We start from the raw sequence: 19600 nt of genomic DNA, 5'->3' as shown, positions 1-19600 counted from the left end.
TCAAACCTCCTGGGAAATACCACCTCGAGCTTAGCTTCTATAAGGAACCAATGGCCAGTGTTTAACAAGAGCATGTGAATTAAAAGAGCACGGGTCTACACCACTTTTGACACACCTTTCTCACACCTCCTTGCCAAACAGCTGCTCATCTCTCCTACGCCCTTTAAAAGCTCCTCCTTCTTCAGGAGGAGACGCCCCTGTCTCCCTCACCCTTGGACCTTCCCTTCTGGGATTATCCGACATCACCATCCACGAAGTTATGGGATTTTAATAATTTAAAAAGCTGTTAATTCTTTGTGGGGACAAGTGTAGCTTCACACAAGACTTCATCCTCTAAAATAGGAGAAAAAGATTTTCCTTTCATTACCTTAAGCATTTTACAGCATCTAAAGCCAAAAAACAATTCATATCTCAATGGTTTACCATGTGACACATATTATGAGCTTTGTCATAAGGCAAAAACCGGATTCTTCATTTTACGCTTATGAGTATTAGAATCATTAGCTTTCTTTATAAAGCATAAAACTGACCTGACACCCCAACATGTAAATCACTGAAGTTAATACAAAATGTGTGCCACACTTTGACACTCTTGTGGTGGAAAATGTCTTCTCTGTCTTTGAATGGTGAAAATTATTTAGCAATTTAAAATTATCCCTATAATATTATATTTATTAATAGCTGATATATATTTATTGGGAAATTGTGTAGTTCTACTTTTCTCCAAGAATATAAAATTATTTTGTCATAGCCTTCAAGCAAGAATCAGTTTATCCAGTATGTGATAAGAAATAGCACAATGTTTAGGATATGACTAAGTATCTCCTTGATATTTACCTTTAAATTGGAAATTAATACTACATTTGGTTGTTTGTGATGTAGAATTGGATATGGCAAAGTTTTCCATTCTAATGGTATATTTCAAAATTATATAAATGCTATTTGTGTTTTCCAAGAAAATATTTTCCATGTAACATTTGCTATTACCAGCTATGAAGAACTGAGGATACCTGATTCTAGAATTTCTATAAACAAGACTGTGGGAATTAGATCAGCCTCTTAGAATTACAATCAATGTGTAAGTAATAAAACTTGGTTGTTTCTAGACGTTACCTTAAAAGACAGAAAAAAAGCAGAAACACAAAAAGTCAATCAAAACTTGCCTAAAAAAAAGATTGGAAAGTGTACAGCCATAGTTTGCATTTTTACAGAAATTGGCTTTAATGGTTGGCAATACAAAGATAATGCCTTTCCATGCCCTTGGGTTCACATTAGATTTCTTTTACCCAGCAATTTAAAGCATGCAGTAGGCTTGTGTACCTTATGTGCTTTAGAAAAAAAAAAGATTCCTTATATGCTGTTTCTCAAGCTAACAATGGAAATTTGGTTCTCATACCACCCGTTACTAATGCCAGGAACCAATATGCCTCTGAACACAATCCTGGAAGAGGCGTTCTAATCTCACTGGTGTATTTACATATCTGGTGAAAGAATGTAACAGAATATGCTACATTGTCCACACCCTATAGATGGAACTATAACAGCCCTTTACTGTAGTCTTTGCTGTTTTTTGGGTTTTTTTAATTGCATATATTTCTTTTTTTTTTTGCTTTTTAGGGCCATACCTGTGGCATACGGAGGTTCCCATGCTAGGGGTCTAATTGGAGCTACAGCTGCTAGCTTATGCCACAGCCACAGCAACGCCAGATGCAAGCCACGCCTTCGACCTATACCACAGCTCATGGCAACACTGGATCCTTAACCCCTTAACCCACTGAGCGAGGCCAGGGATCAAACCTCCAACCTCAAGGTTCCTGGTTGGATTCACTTACACTGTGCCACGATGGGAACTCCCTAAATTGCACATATTTCTAGATCATCGAATTTACTCAAAGATTTTTTTTTTACAAAAGTAATAAATTAAACAGGGCATATTTATGATAGAATGCATGGTAACTGTGGAAAAATTAGCACAATCTGAAATTTCATGCTCTTTTTCTTAAATATTCGTTTAAAAACAACCTTTGCTCACAGTGAGCCAGTTTACCTCCTGATGCAGAAGCCAAGATGGAGGATTTTTGTCCTCTAACTCCACAGGATCTTAACCTCATTTCTCATTAGCATGTATTTCCTCATTAGTTTTTAAATGGCTTTAAGTCCTTAGAAGATGAGCCATAAATCAATTAATAAATATTTTATCCATTCCTCTTTGTTTTGATCTGACTCCATAATCACAAGGAAACCATGTGATTTCAAAATTTGCCTCGCAGGAACTCTATAAAGATACCTCTGCAGAGAGATATCTAAGATGTAGTAGTTTTAAATTAGTAATCGATTATATATTTGCGCTACAGCTTCTCTGAGCTACTTATTTGGAACATTTTAGCCACCTGACACTAGGCTTATAAAATACTTTAATTCATATTCAGCTTTTCTGGCCCATCCCCAACCCAGTGTGAACGAACTGATATGCCTTCTGATAATGGAGTAATAAAATAGCCCATTGGTTCAAACATTGCTACAGGACTTTGAGTTATATTATACATCAGTTAGAGGTATTTCCATACAGATAAAAACTGTTTACAGGCCTAGATAGAAGGAGAATTACTTAGTGTAGAAATACTAGAAATCCAGAGAAGGAACCGATGGAAAGTCAACAATTCTAGCTTTGCTGCTCTCTATGGCAAACAGCTGTAAATGACACTGTGGATTATGATTGGTTTGTTTAGGTGGTGGACTTATGCATTTACAAAAGAACTATAAGCATCTGAAAGACAGTTAATGTATATTCAAGTGTCAGAATAAAGGAATGAACAATTGAATGAAACAGTGATAAAAACAGATAATTAAAAATAAGAAAGACAAATACTTAAAAAATCATTTGCTTTTTGTCAACTGAAATTAAAGAAGTAAATGGAGAGGAAAACAAGGAAAGAAAGAAGAAACCACTTTGTGGGGAAATTTTATGTCATTTAATTAACTATAGAGGGAAGATGTGTTACTTCATTATTTCATTGGTACTTTACAAAAGGAACAAAAAAATGTGCCTTTTCTAAGTAAACTGGTAATTCCCCTTTACTTACAGTGTAGCTTGAATAAGAATAGGCTCCCTGTTCTCCTTAAGGGCCATGGAATATACTCAAATCATCTTTATTTTATTTAATGAAACCTGAAAACTGAATGTCACCTTCTCACACACTGCATGCACTCAGTGATAATAGCTTCATGTGGCATGAATCAATTGATGGCCCAAAAAGTCTTCACTTTTCAGTAACAAGGTAGAGAACTTTAAAATTATCATATAACATGTTGAATTATTCAATAAATAACCATGAATAATTAATGCAAAGAAGTATAACAAAAGTCATCACAGCTGGCTTTGCCGAGAGTTTCCCTCAGAAGAAAGGTGTTATTGATTTTCAAAAGAGAGGTTCAGAATTGGGAGCCCAAGAGCAGTAAGTGAAGCAATTTGTATAAGAAGTCTACACATGAATAAATAATAGCAGAATGAATGAGCCACCTCACTAAAGCAACACATCATAGTAGGATCTGAAATAATGCTACATGGAATGGACTTCCTCAAATGTGTTGAGTGATCGTGGACCCAAATTGAGCTCCCATCTAGAAAGACCTGGGAGGGGTGCTTTTGCACCAGAGACATGCATGCTGACCTGGCAGCCCCCTGTTGGTTTGAGTTAGATTCCTATGAGATGATAATGGGGTCTTCCTCGGGAATATAATTTTAATTGCTCTTTGTTCGCAATACTTCATTATTCACAAAGATAATTTCCTATGGATATGGTCTGTCGGTGGGGGGGAGCAAGAGGGAATGTAGTGGATAAAACCCTCTGTGGGCTTCAGTGAACATTTTACAATGTACTCTATGATATGACATGCACACCCGTTAAACTAGTTACCAAACATTAGGTTCCATGAAGCTTTAAAGGCCCACCTGCACAGACAAGAGGTTTCAGATATTTTCACTCTTCATGAAATTCTAAGATGCGACAAGGAAAAAGACATCTGAATCAGATACATGCTTGTACTTTTCAACCACATGAATAGTCTTCAAGCATCACATTTAGCTAAGATGAAGAGATGTTCACACTAAAGGTCAACCAGATTATTATTCTAACTTAGAAAATGGCTTAATGATAATAATGAGTTCCTATTGTGGCTCAGTAGGTTAAGAACCTGACATAGGGTCCATGAGGAGGCAGATTCAATCCCTGGCCTTGATCAGTGGGTTAAGGATCCAGCATGGCCGCAAGCTGATGCAAAGGTTATAGATGCGACTCGCGTCTAGTGTTCCCTGTGGCTGTGGTGTAAGCCAACAGCTGCAGCTCCAGTCAGACCCCTAGCCCAGGAACTTCCATATGCCATGGGTGCAACTGTGAAAAAAAATATATAAGTAACAGTTTATAGCATTTACTTTAGATCAGACAATGTCACAAGCCAGAATTCGACTTTTTTTTTTTTCCTTTAAATGGCTAGATCATGTATTAGGCTTTGAAAGTCAAACGAAGTCTCATTCACAGATGCTCAATTCTATCTTTGTAGCGTGAGAGGAGCTATAGCCAGCACATAAGCAAATGAGTACAACTGTGTTATCTATGGACACTGAATAAATGGACACCGAATTTCATATAATGTTCAAACATCAAAAATATTCCTTTTCCATTTTTTTCAATCTTTAATATATGTAAAAACTATTATTAGTCCCTAGGCCATACAAAAACAGGCAGCAGCCAAATCTGGCTCACAGACTAGTTTTTTAACCTCTTTTGTAAACACAGGTGTAAACACACACACACACACACACACACACATACAGCACATAATCCTCACAACAACCCCATAAAGTACTGTTATCCCCAATCAGAAGATGAGGAAATTGTGTTACAAGGAGGTTAAGCAACGTGGTCAATCCTCTAGCAAATAAATGGAAGAGACAGTGTTGGAACTGACTTCAGAACTATGTTCTCAAACACTCCTCTAGGGTCTCTCCTCCATGGGATGTGCAGACAGCCCTATACGTCTTCTGTTGTGAAATGTATGGGAAATACATTACACTCATAGGATGTCCTCTCATGCTTGGCATCTGTGAGTAACCAGAGCTGGGTCTTAACTTTACCCTTTAACTGGTCAGTCATACCACCACTTGAAGCAGCCTGAAATATAGTGGACACCCCCAAATGCTTACTGAATTAAAAACTGACAGTGCATGAGAAACAATGTTGGGTTGAAAGAAGAGCAACACGAAGTTTATGCCCTATCCTCCTGGCGGATGAGCTCAAGTCACAACCAAATAAAACAAAGACCACAGTCCTACGACGGTGAAGAGCAAACTCATCCAATGTTCCCTCATTTTAATATCTGTGAGAATGCCTGACAAAGAGTAAACTTCGTCCTTCTGTAATCAATTAGAGATTTGGATATGTGATTCAACTAATTGTCCATTTCAGAGTTGATCGTCATTTTGGAAGATTACATCTATTTCTTAGTGGTATTATCAAACATGAGAAGTACAAATGCATTAAGAAAATTAAATCCAGCAAAGTTATACAGGCTAAATGACATTCCAGCAAGTCCCTTACTGTGTCACAAACTGCAAATTGCCTCACTTATAGAACCAATTATCTCTCATCTCACTGGCTGGTATAAGAGCCTACAGAATTAATTATATGAGTGGTGCCACTCACAGTGATGACCGTGGGCTGAGGAGCTTGTTCTTGGTAAGCTGGGCTTTGATGTTTCTAGTGAGACCAGGGCTACTGAAAATCAGACAGGAGCGAAATTAATGGGCACATCATTTCAACAGCATTAAGAGAAAAATTAAATAAAAATATGTGGAAAAACTGATTCCTGATAACATCTCAGGAAACGTATCCTAATATCTTCCAACCTTTTTTGAGATGGGCCTAATTTTTGCACTTTTGATATAAGCCCTTTTCCTCCTGTTCTGCGCTCAGTACAGATGGGGAACAGCTGGTCACCCCTCTCATTACAATTTCCCTCAAATATACGATGGCAGTAATTAAGTCATATTTCTACATTGCATTCTCGAGATTCAATAATTCAGGACACTAAATTGTAACATAAAATTCTTATGAAATTACCTCATTTCTAATTTTAGCCAACTAAATCATTACCTACATTAAAACCTGGACTTCCTCCTTAAAATGGCTAAGTCTGCTTACCATTACTCTTGTGTGTACGATGGCCCCAGATGTGACTTTGGAATCAGATATTCATTCACTCTTTCAGCAAATACTGTTGACATAAGAAGTGTCTTTTGTGGAGCAGACACTAAGCTACATGCTGGGAATGTAGCAGAGAAAACATGGAAATAGTCTCTGCTGCCGAAAAGCTTGCATTTGGGTGGGAAAGAAAGAAAAAGTAAATAATTACACAATGTGACAACTTCCATTAAGTAAATAAACAAGATACCAAAATAAAAAACAGTGATTCAAGGGGAAGGAGAGTTCAAAATTCCAGTTCTGCTACTCAATTGTTTGGATAAATTACCTAATTTTTTTAAGCTTCCATTCCTTCATCTATAAAATCAGTAGAATAATGTCACCAACTTCATAGGGTTGGGTTTATTTGAGATAATAACAGGGTTCGGATTAATTGAGATAATAATTATAAAAGCATTTGGGGCCATGCCAAGGACTTTCTAAGAACTCATCAATAATATGAGGATTATACTAGCTAACATTCAGTATCATTATTTTCAGCACAGACAAAAGCTAAAATGACCTTTTTGGTCATCAAGAATATGTCTGGAGGCTTATGCTGCAAAGAAAATGCAAACCTTCATATATTTAAAGCATTTATACATAAATTATCTCATTGATTACTGTTACACATCACTTAAATGGGTAAATTATTTACACAGTATGTAGAAGGTGGGTCAAATGATTATAAAAGCAATTTCCATTCACCTACTATATTACAGAAAAATATTTTCAAGACACCACTCTGTGCTCTGGCCAGATAAGCACAATGTCTACCCTTAGTGTAGGCTACCTTCTGTTGTGGATAAAATGACCAATCCATGTGAAATAAAAGTAATGAAAATAAGTCTGTGTTTGAAATAAATCATCTCCCTTCTTTGAACTATAGTTTTACTATTGGTAAAGTGTGCAGCTTCATCTGTCTGATCTTTAGGAGAACCTCCTAAATTTTGTATTCCTAACTCTGTGTCTCTGGGACAGTAATCTATAAAATGAATAAAATAAGAGGGACACAGGTCTTCCTGGGGTATTTGCTAAAGGTTACAATCATTCTCAGAATTTAAAGCTCAACTAGATCTCAAGCTTCTAGATGACTGGCTCATATTATCCCGGTTCTTTCCTTCCTAAACAAGCACCTCAAAGCCAGTTCTCAGTTCCACTGGAGAAAGATCAAGGTTGCAATACAAGTTTCAACATTCACTGAGTGTCTGGCTTTGAGAAGCGGTCTCAAAGACTCAGTTTCCTCATGTATAACAAAAGTGTTTAAAAATACCTACATCAAAACTTCAAAGAAATAAGGCAATACAAAATACTAGAATATGGCTTCTTACGGATAATTTCTCAATAAGAATTAGCCAATTAGTATTCAGAGCAGCCTTCAAATACAAAATGTGAAGAGTAGTAGGTACTCTTCACATTTTAGTAGTAGTGTAAGTATGCCTATGCGGGATTATTTAGGGCTGTACATTTTAATGGTGAGACCACGGCATAGATGCTGCACAACGAGAAGCTGACTTCTGTGGTGAGAGACAAAACCCAACATAAATCATGACAAGAACAGACATGTAATATCCACAATAATAATTAACATCAGAGTTTCCCAGATTATTTTCCATAAAATACTAGCCTTACATCCTCTGATGAAAGTAAAAGCAAGCCTTGTCTCCATCTTTGGATTTATAGCACAGCAGCACATGAAACTCATTGACCAGTGGAATCCCAGTACCAAGCAGAAGTTGCAGAGATTGAAATATTTCAAGAGGCTGGAGTGGCAGAGGCCCCACCAGGACATATTCATAGCTCAGTAGGGAATGTTGCAGTGACAGTGTAAGTATTCCTATGCGGGATTATTTAGGGCTGTACTTTTTTTTTTTTTTTGTCTTTTTGGCATTTCTTAGGCTGCTCCCGCGGCATATGGAGGTTCTCAGGCTAGGGGTCTAATCCGAGCTGTAGCCACCAGTCTATGCCAGGGCCACAGCAACTCGGGATCCGAGCCACATCTGCAACCTACACCACAGCTCACGGTAACATCGGATCCTTAACCCACTGAGCAAGGGCAGGGATCGAACCCGTAACCTCATGGTTCCTAGTCGGATTTGTTAACCACTGCGCCACAACGGGAACTCCAGGGCTGTACATTTTAATGGTGAGACCATAAAGGCATTAAAGTGCATTAAAGACGTATCTTTCACATGTTTCGATGCATTACAGTTTATCATCTCAAAATAAAATCTGAAAATTGCCTACTCCCTAAGTATGAATTAATAAGATGGGTGAAAGGGTTTCCAGAATATCAGCAGTATACACACATTGATTCAATTTGAAAGTGGCTATGGATGTTTTCTCTTCTAGCGCTGCTCTGAAACCTAATGCAATGCAAGGCAACAAGCCTAATCGAAACCCAAAAACACAGTGTTAGCCTCCCCGATATTTATTTATTCTGTGGCAATGACTAAAGCGGGTGCAGAGTATGTTGGATAAAGGAGGACCGGTGGGAGTACCGTTAAAATGATTAGTTTAGAAATGAAAGCCAAAGCCACACATTATCAAGGCTTAGCTGAGTGGGAGAGGTTAGCCTGAGGGCAAAAGCCAGGGTCACTTTCCTTCTCAAGGGAAACATTTCTAAGAGGGAGGTGATCTATACAGCAGAGACAGAAGAGAAAACACCAAAGTTAGCACTATAAAAATATGAAAAGAGAAAACAGAGAATCAGTGTGGACAATCAAGAAAACAAAACATAATGCTATATTGTCATCAGTAGCTTGAATTTCTAAACGGCACAGCTCTGGTTGCACATCTTCTGGGTTGTACTATGAGTTGTCTGAAAAGCACTTCTGAGCACTAAGGAGTAAAGATGACTGGGACAAAGATAAAGCCCTGGAAATATCCCATGCAGTCTCATTTCTCCACGCACATTAGAAAATTTGCTGAATTACGGGCATTCACTTTCCTCTCCACTGTCCTGGCTCCTTGGAGATTCAGCGTTAATCAATATTTACTCATCAGTGTTCGTATATAAATTCAGATCAGGAAGAAAATTATACATAAAGACACATCATGTAGAAAAGGAAGGAAATGATCAGCAAGAATAAAGTTCTTCCTCTATGACCTCCCAGACACCTTGGTAATTGCTAAAAGATAATGATTAAGCAGATCCATTTTGCAAGGAACTTACATGTAGAAAATAAACATGAAAAATGAATTTGGGACTTTTATTTCAGGCAACAGAGTGCATTAACTAGACTGAGAAACTACCCACCCCACTGTATGATAGCCAAAGGTGCTGAGTAATATATTTCTAACATTTGGGGACCTGAAATAAAGGCAAATCCTCAGAATCCAAAAATAAAACAGAAGCGGTAATCCAGCGAGTAAGGCAAGTTTTTCAATAACCGCATCGAAAGCACAAGAGGCACAGCCCCAAATCCACATAACACAGAGAGAGAGGGTCATAAATCTCCCAAATTGTGCTGAGTCTCCATGTTGCCAAACCATCTGTGAAAGTATCACACAAAGGGAACTGGTAGGAAAATCATCTTAAACCTAACTTCAAGTCAAGAAGAAAAATAAAATCTATGACAATGCATAACCACTCACTCTCCATCATTTGGCTTTAGACTCAAATTCAAGCAAAGAATTTGGTTTAAAAGGTTGAGCTTGACAATACTCCCAGGCATCTAGAATAAAGGAAACTCACATAATCTCTGGAAGTATACACTAACAATCTAGGACTCAGGAAGCAGCTAGACATAAGCTCCTAGGAACAGAAGCTCGTAATTAAAATGAAGAAGGAAAGACCAGATACCAGGGTCCACACACAAGAGTTACATGCAGAAGATATTTAAAGAACTGAAACTGGAAATACAAGATGAGAAAAAGAGACAATCCAGCAGGGAGTCTGGGATTAGCAGATGCAAACTATTACATTTAGAATGGATAAGGTCCTACTGTATAGCACAGGGAACTACATCCAATATCTTGGGATAGAACATGATAAAAGATGAGAAAAAGAATGCATATATATATATATATATATATATATATAGAGAGAGAGAGAGAGAGAGAGAGATCTCTATGTATATAGACATGTGTGACTGGGTCACTATGCTGTACAACAGAAATTTGACTGTTCCTGTTATTTTAAAAGGAACAGTCATATTAAAATTAATATTTATTTTCATTGTGCATACTTAATGAAATAGTTCAATTAAATATCTTTTTAAATCAGACAAGAAAATTTGAAAAATAAACATTATAATGAAGACAATATACACATCTCTTAATAACGAATGGCTTAACTGGACAAGAAAATTGATAAGCCCCATGAGATGTAAACAGAGAAAGTCCATGAAGCAGATAAATAGAAGGATTTAGAACACTGTGGACAAAATTGTAGAATATATATTCATTTCGAAGAGATATGTAATATTTGTTTTAGAATAATTATTGTCAAATGGCTCATCAAATTTCAAAAATACAGTGCCACACAGGCCTTCTCTTAGACTCCAAATGTATTACATTCGAAACCAAAAGCAAGAGGACAATTAATTTGTTTGCATATAAAATATACATAAATATACATAGTTTTTTATGTGAATGTATATTTAAAACATTTGAGAATACGTAAACACATTTCTAAATTACTAGTAAGCATAAAAATCATACAACAAAAATTAAAATTAAAATACTTTCAAATTGAAAAAAGAGTTCCCAAGAGATTGGACATAGTTCCCTTGTGGATTAAGGATCCAGCATTGTCACTGCAGAGGCTCAGGTTGATATTGTGGTGCAGGTTCAATCCCTGGCCCAGGAATTTCCACATGCCTTGGGTGCAGCAAAAAAAAAAAAAAATTGTGGGATACAGCTAAAAAGGTAATAAGAAAGAATGCTTATATAATCTAAAGTACTTTTTGAACAATGAGAGACTGAAAATTAAGGTTCCAATCTGAAGATTTAGGAAAAAAAAATCTTAAACTCCCCAAATATAAAATATGAGTAGAAATGAGTGAGATATAAAGGTACAAAAAACTGTTTATTTGAAGAAACAAACCTCTTATGATGGACCAAGAAAAACGTGAAAAAGCATACATAAGGTGCATTAAGCGCATCAAAATGAGTAATAGGCAGGTCTGATGCAAGAGAGATTTACAAGAATATTATGAACAACTGTATGCCAATACATCTGTAAACTTAAATATACAAAAATATATAGCACAAAATAAACAGAAAAGCAGACACATGTTCCAAAAACACTGCAGAACTGAATCAGTAATAGAAATATGTCTGCAAAAAAACAAACCCCGGAGTTCCCATCGTGGCTCAGCGGTTAGCGAACCTGACTGGCATCCATGAGGATGCAGGTTTGATCCCTGGCCTTGTTCACTGGGTTAACGATGAGGCGTTGCCATGAGCTATGGTGCAGGTCACTTACAGAGCTTGGATCCAGATTGCTGTGGTTGTGGCATAGGCCGGCGGCTACAGCTCCAACTCGACCCCTAGCCTGGGAACCTCCATATGTCACTCATGTGCCCTAAAAAGACAAAAGACAAAAAACAAACAAACAAAAAAAGACCCACACATTTTTACAGGAAAGTTATACCAATATTTAAAAAATAGATCATTGCAATCATACATATGTACTCTCAACAAATAGAAACAAAAGGCTTATCCACTTATTTGATAAAATTCTTTTAGCCAAGACACCGAAATCTGACAAAGATAGCATAAGAAATGAAAACTGCAATCCAGTCTCATTCATCAATAGTAAAACAAAAATCTTAAATATTAGCAAATTGAACATTGCAAAGTAAAATCTATTTATAATTATACATCCAGACCACATTGAATTTTTTCTAGAAATACATGTTTGGCTTAACATAAGAAGGTAAATTTATATAATTCACCACAGAAACTTACAGGAGATTTTAAAGACAGATTATCTTGATAGATGAAAAACCCAAACTGGCCCTTCATAAATTCAACCAAGCTAAAATTCCCCCTTCCCTTTACACTGAAATAAATGTCTACACTCCTCTGAGCAAATGGAGTCTATTCTTTCTTTCATTAGGAAAATAACAGAGAGAGAAAGTGAGAGAGAGAAAGTCTAGATCTTCCAGAACTCACCCTAATTTTTCTGTACTATTAAAATAGCATCTGAGTAAGATGATCAATAGAGTTCCCGGTGGCTCAGCAGGTTAAGGATCTATCGTTGCTACCGCTGTGGCTCAGGCTGTTGCTGTGGTGAGGGTTCAATCCTCGACCTGGGAACTCCCACATGCCAGGGGGGTGGCCAAAAAGAAAGAAAAAAGATGACCACTCACCCTCACCCTAACACCACTATATACCAGACACATTTAAGTACCCCTCCTCCCTTCCTCAGCAACGTATCTTCAACACCGCAAAATGAACATGAATTGGAGATGGAGTGTTCCAGTTTGAATGGAAACAAAGCAAGGAGAAGCCATTTCTATTTCTGTGCCTTTTGTCACTGCATAGATCCTGCCCCCAATGCCCTGTCTTAACACCATTTCCCGCAGAGTTCTACAGTTCTTCAAGACTTAGAGTCAGGTAAATTGGGTTGGGAATTGAGAGGAGGTGGTGACAATTTTCAGCTGGACTGATCAAGGAAACACTCATGCTAGAGAGACTACAACTTGACTTCTGTTTTAGTTCCTTGTATATTTATCTTCTCCCTACAAGATTGGGAGATAGAGTATTAAGACCACCTTATTTATCTTTGTACTGTCTTACATGATACCTTAATCACAATGGTTAGCATTTGATTTCTTGTCAATAGGACTTGATTTGTTAATAAAGCCACTTTTAAAAGAGCAATTCTGGTTGATGCAATTAATCCTTTATATTACACAGCTGCTTCGCGGGAGACAGTGAAACAGGAAAGCAGTAATGCAAATTGCGATGCTGTGAAGGAAGGGGAGGATGTGATCATACAGAAGGGAGGTGCATCATTTCCAAAAATCCTGACACCACAATGGGCCACCTCTATTTTGGATGAGGACAGGTGCGTGGCAGGCATCATCACGTCCCGTCTGAATCTCCTCAGCAAGTTCCATTCCCATGCACACTCACCTGTGCATCTAGGATTCTTTCCTGGAGGGATTTCTATAGTCACAACCATTTCCTCATCCCAAGAGCACAAAGCATCCAGAAGCCCTGAGGGCTAATGCTCCTGGGGGTGTAGCCCTCAAACAATGACTAATAGTAAATGTTGGACAAACAGCCCGACTCCCTGGTTCCTCACTCAGATAATTTTGGACCAAATTTCCCAAAACTTCCCTTCAGAATTGAGACCTGGTTATTCAGAGTAGCAAATAATACAATAATATATGTTTTCACTGACTCCTTTTCTTACACACCTTACCACTCTTCTCTCCTAACCTGCTTCTTTGAATCACCTTCAAGACAAATTCTTTGTACTCACCCCCTTATCTCAGAGTCTGATTCTGGGGCAACACAACCTAAGGCACTCTTTATTTCCATGTTTCTACATAAAAACACATCTCTGCCACCCAGGTAGAGCTCTTGTCTAAAAATCACATAATGGAAATGACAAATCAATCAGAAAAAAGTTCTAAAGGGGATTTGCAGCCCATTCAGAAAGAAGTAAGCTGCTTTCTCTATGGCAGTCTTGTCTCAGCTGAATTTATGGTGGGAAGCAGAATCCTGACTTAGAATTGGCAGGAACTATCCGAGGGATGTGTGTGAGTGTGAGTGTGTGTGCATGTGTGTGTTCTTACTCCTGAAGATCTTTAACTGGAAACTATTTGGAAGATGCCTCATTAAAAAATGGATGCTTGGAGTTCCCATCATGGCTCAGCAGTGACTAGGATCCATGAGGACACAGGTTCTATCCCTAGTCTCGCTTAGTGGGTTAAAGACCTGGCGTTGCTGTGAGCTGTGGTGTAGGTTGTAGATGCAGCTCAGATCCCATGTTGCTGTGGCCGTGGCTGTGGCGTAGGCTGGCAGCTGTCACTCCAGTTGGACCCCTAGCCTGGGAACTCCCATATGCTGCAGGTGCAGCTCTAAAAAACAAAAGGACCCTGACAAAGCATATTGGACACACTTACATGTAATGAACTCTAACATAAAGACAATGAATTCTCATAAAATTTTCCAATTCAGCTAACAATAAAGTCACTTTTCATTATTATTATTCTTTGCTTCTTTGTTTACTCCACATGCAGACCTTATGTATTAGTTAAGAGCACTGTGTCTTGAATCACAAGGACCTGGATTCAAGACCTGGTTATTTACTATCGTTGTGACATTCTGAGTTACTAAGGCTCTGTGCACTTACTACCTGTGAAAAATGGGGAGATGGTGAGAATGAAAGGAGATGATATATGTGATGTACCGAGCACAGTACCTGCCTCGTGGATCTCACTGAGTGACAGATCATCTCCTCCTCTCTCCTGCCAGTCCCCACTGCCTCCTTCTTTTCTCCTGTTGCTCCTCCTCCTTTTTCTCCTCTTCCTACTTTTTGCTATTTCCCTTTTCCTTCTTTTTGTTCTCATTTTCATTTTTATTATTATAATCATGTTATTGCTTTATAATCTGAATCCTCATTATAGCTCCCTATAGCAAGTTTTGCCTCACAAGAAAGTGCTTTACAAAATGCTTCTTAAATAAGCAATGAAGACCTGCTGTCGAGCACAGGGAACTATATCCAGTCTCTCAGGATAGACCATAATGGAAGATAATATAATAAAGGGAATGTATATATAAATATATATGCATATGACGGGGTCACCTTGCTGTACGGCAGAAACTGGCACAACATTGTAAATCAACTCTACTCTAATAAAAATATAATTTATATAAAAGATGAAAACAGTGAGAATAAAAAAAAAAATCCTCCTTCTGATCACGCCTTGCTCCTCAAACACTGTAAGACTCCTCACCACCCCCTCTAAGCGGGGGGCACAGACCTTGAGGCACTAGCCTGCTGTGTTCCCCTCTTTGCCTGGAAATTAAAGCTACTTTTTCTGTTTCCTCCGAAAGAAAAAAAAATGCTCCTGAAGCTGGGTGATTCTAGAGAGATTTTTCTTTCCAAGTTGAGAGCTCCCTGTGTGTGTCTTCACTGGCATAATCAGGTTCTTTGGGCTGTGAAGCGCTACTGTAATTCCATTTGACCTCTGGAGTCTCCTCGCTTGGGAATGGAAGGGGAAAAGTGCCCCTCAGAGGGGACGTCACTGATAACGTCACTGAGTTCTCACTGCTAGACAGCGGTGATCAACTCTTCTACACTGTACTCCAGGAACTCTCGACATCCTCTAAAACTACTCAGTGTTTTTGTTTATTCTATGTGCTGTCACTTCTTAGCTGTACAGCATCCTTTGGGTTACTCACCTCTCTGAGCCACAAATTCCAGATCTTAAAAAAATGAGAATAAGAATAGTCATTACCTTAGTGGCCTAAAAAAAGGATCAAGGAAAAAGCGTTTCATACAATGCCTGGCCCGTAACAAGCATTGAGTAAATGGTAGTTCTTGGTATCTTAAAGTGACCACAGATAAGCAGGATAAGTTCAAATTAGATTCATATTATAAGACTGGAATGTATTGAGTATACCACAGAAGAATTTCCAAGTAAAATGCTTACAATTCAAAAGTAGATGCTTTGAGAAGCAAAACCTCAGCTTCCATCCAGACAATCTGCCCACTTGTAAAGGCACATTCCTTTAGGACATTTTACAATGCACATGCACATTAGAACTTCAAGCATACTAGGAGAAGAGAATTTTGAAAAATCTGTCACCTAGTAACCAAATGAATTCGGAAAAGGAATGAAAATCCTACCATGATAAAACTCAGTCATGTTGGAGGTGGCCTTTCACCATCAGCGAGTCCTGCTGTTTCTCCTGGTAGTCCGAATGGAATTCTCTCCATCTCCACTCCAGTTCATCTTCTCTCACAAGACAACAGTCCCTGCTTCTAATTTTATTCGCTACAGAAGACTATCTTTAAAGGGCACATCAGATTATTTCTTACCACCCTGCATAGAACCCTCCGGTAACTGCGTGAAAAACTAAGACCAAGCATTTGATATGCAGGAGTGCACCTCACGCCCGCCCTGCTTACCGCCCTATCCTCATTACACGCTGATCACGACGATGGCCTTTCTGCTCCTTGGACTTAGCAACCTCGGTCCTGTTTTAGGCCTTTGCACTAGCTGTTCGCTCTAGGATGCTCTTCTCTCGTCTAGATCAGCACGTGACTGGCTCGTTTTGATCCTGCAGGTCCTAACTGAAACATGGCCTTCTCAAGGAAAATTCCCCTTACTACACCAGCATGGTTCCACATTTTTTTTTTACATCACATTGCAATCCTCATCCACTTAACAAAGAGTTAATCCATCGTCTACCAAATTCCAGGCAGTGTTTGGTTACTCTAGGACCAAGACCTTCCTGGATAAAACAGACAAAACCCCTGCCTTCTTGAAAATTACATTATGGTGCAATACTTATAAATGTGTATATTTAATTACCTATCCCCCTCACCAAGACTGAAGAGACCTCGAAAGCAAGAATTTTATATGCTGTGTTCACTTTCTTTAGTTCTAAGGAGGCACTATGGATAAAAGTAGATCACCAATAAATGGAATTAGATCAATGAATTTTGTCACAATTTTGGCATTCTGACTTAACCCCATTCAGCTTATAAAGTGAGCCTATATAGGAAAATTCAAAAGAAAATACAAAAATAATGGAATAGAAAATTAACAAGCACCTCCTTGAGTCACTGGCATTCTCTAGTTATTAATATAATTACTTATGAAAACATTTTTAAAAGATATTTGGGTATAGTTTCTAAAGGAAATATGTTCTATTAATTAAGGAGACTTGAAAGCAAAAACTAGTAAGATGCTGTGAGATCTGGGGTTGTTAAGGCCACTTAAAGAAAAATTTTTTATGGACTTCTAACTTCAGAACTCGCTCTAGCCTGTGCAGCTCCTATAGAAGCATTTCCTCTTTCCTGGACATCAGAGCGATGCTTCTCTTTGTCAGGGAGAGTACCAAAGGGGCATTTTTGTTTCCTCCTGAATTTGATGGGAAGTTAACACAGATTGATGACCGGTCATCTGAAAAGGCTTGTCTCTTTTATTTTCACTGTTGCTGGGTGGAAACTGCTCATATTTTGTCTGCCCACATTCTATGCCATTTTGAGTATCTGACACTATCCTCAAAACACACTTAATGTCCAAAAACTGTGGAGCAATTTTACTATTTTTCAAGACTTTATCATGTACATATTTGTATCACTGCTAAAGCCATGGGTACCAATTAGTTGAGTGTGCCTAGCAAAAATCAGTTACATCAGGGAATAATTATACAGTCGTAATACATGGCTGGTCCTGGGACTTTTGTCCTTATAAATACTACCACATTTCAAATATTTACACCAAAGAAATATACCCCTTATAATAATCACAAAGATGTGTGACCTATAACACAGAAAAGAACAATGATATTTTATATGAAACTGTTCCTTGGTCTTTTCATTGTCATTGTTTTGAGTCCTATCACCTTTGAAAAATGATGGATATTATATTTGTTCTTTGTTAAAGAAGGATTTGCAAATAAATGACACAAAGTGAAAAAGAAACTTCTAGTCACTGCTGTTTCTTCTAAGTTGAAAGAGAGCAGCAATTTGGAAGAAACGCTGTGATCTTATTTTACATTCAGACTCCACCTAAAATTTTGGAACTTTACTAACATCAAAACTCTGCAGTTATTACTTAGTGGCTCATAAATGATATTCCAACAGATTTGAAGAGAGACAGACTGAACCCTAACTATGGAATATCTATGAGGTTGAAACCATGTGTGCATGTATGTTTGCACACGATTCCCACTATAGTCCATAGGTCAGGGGCCCTGACCATTGATCCTTTCTTTAATGCCAGTGTCTGCATGATTCTGACTAGGTCCTATCCATTTTTGTGTCTTGATTTTTCCATCAATACCATAAACGAAACAAGACATTACCTCCAAATTATACTCATGAGTCTCATTCCCATCATACGTCAGAGATATTTTAGTGGGAAAAAGTTTTGAAATACTTAGAAATATATACACAATATATTCATATATTCAGTACTCAACAGAAGATGGGGAAAAAACAGGCATTTTCATGCACTTGCTGTAATCTTTAAGGAAAGCAAAGGTGCAATACACAGAGATACACAAATCTCTATGCCCTTGACACCGATTATGATCCTATTCCTAGAGCTGTCTTTTGAGGAAACAACTAAAGACATTGTTAGATGCTTCTTACCATACTGTTAATGTTAATAATCCACTGGAAATTCATTTTTAAAACTACCACTAAAAAATTCACCCTAAAGAAATGAACAATTCAGTAAGATCCTACTCAAAAGTATCGGGGAAAAAATGATAAGGGAATTTATTTATTTATTTATTTATTTATTTATTTTTGCTTTTTTAGGGCATATGGAAGTTCCCAGGCTAGGGATCAAATCAGAGCTGCTGCACCTGCCGGCCTATGCAGAATCTGAGCCGCGTCTGGGACCTACACCACATCTCAGGGCAACACAGGATCCTCAACCCATGGAGCAAGGCCAGGGATCAGACTCAAATCCTCATGGATACTACTCGGATCCGTAACCCACTGAGCCACAATAGGAACTCTCATGAAAAGTCTTTATATTTAAATTTTTCGTCCTAAAGGCAGCATAGAAGTGGATCTGTTTATCACTTAATTCTGTCAAGTTTTGCTTCCCAGGTTACAAAGCTGTTATTAGATGCATATGCATTTATTATTATATCTTTCTGATGAACTAAAAATTTATCTAACTGTATGCAACATTCTTATTTATCACTAGTCATGCTCTTTACCTTGAATGCAATTTTGTCTGACCATCTTTTTAAACTACTTGAACATGTGTTTCTTTCCATCTATTCCTTTTAATATATCTGTGTCTTTATACCTAAATTATGTTTATCTTATAGGCAGAATAAAGTTGAGCCTTGCATTTTTATGCATTTTTAAAATACCTACTATTATTTGGAATGTTCTATCCATTATATTTATTGAAATTACTGTTATGGTTGGATTTAAGTCTACATATTATAATTTTTATTCATTTCCTGTTTTTTTTTGTCCTCTTTTCCCTTTCCTTTTTTCATATTATTTAATTAATCTTGGAATTCTATTTTAATTACTTACTGGATGTTTAGATATGTTGTGTCACATTTTTTAATGGCTTCTTTGGTGACTACATATATATATATGTAATATATAATATGTAAATACATCTATAACTATATATAATTATATATAATATATAATTTCCCAAATATCTGAATTTCATCTGATATAA

This window comes from Phacochoerus africanus, chromosome 8 (genome assembly GCF_016906955.1).
Source record: "Phacochoerus africanus isolate WHEZ1 chromosome 8, ROS_Pafr_v1, whole genome shotgun sequence".
Classification (NCBI taxonomy): Eukaryota; Metazoa; Chordata; class Mammalia; order Artiodactyla; family Suidae; genus Phacochoerus; species Phacochoerus africanus.
Note: the sequence above shows the minus strand (reverse complement) of the source record.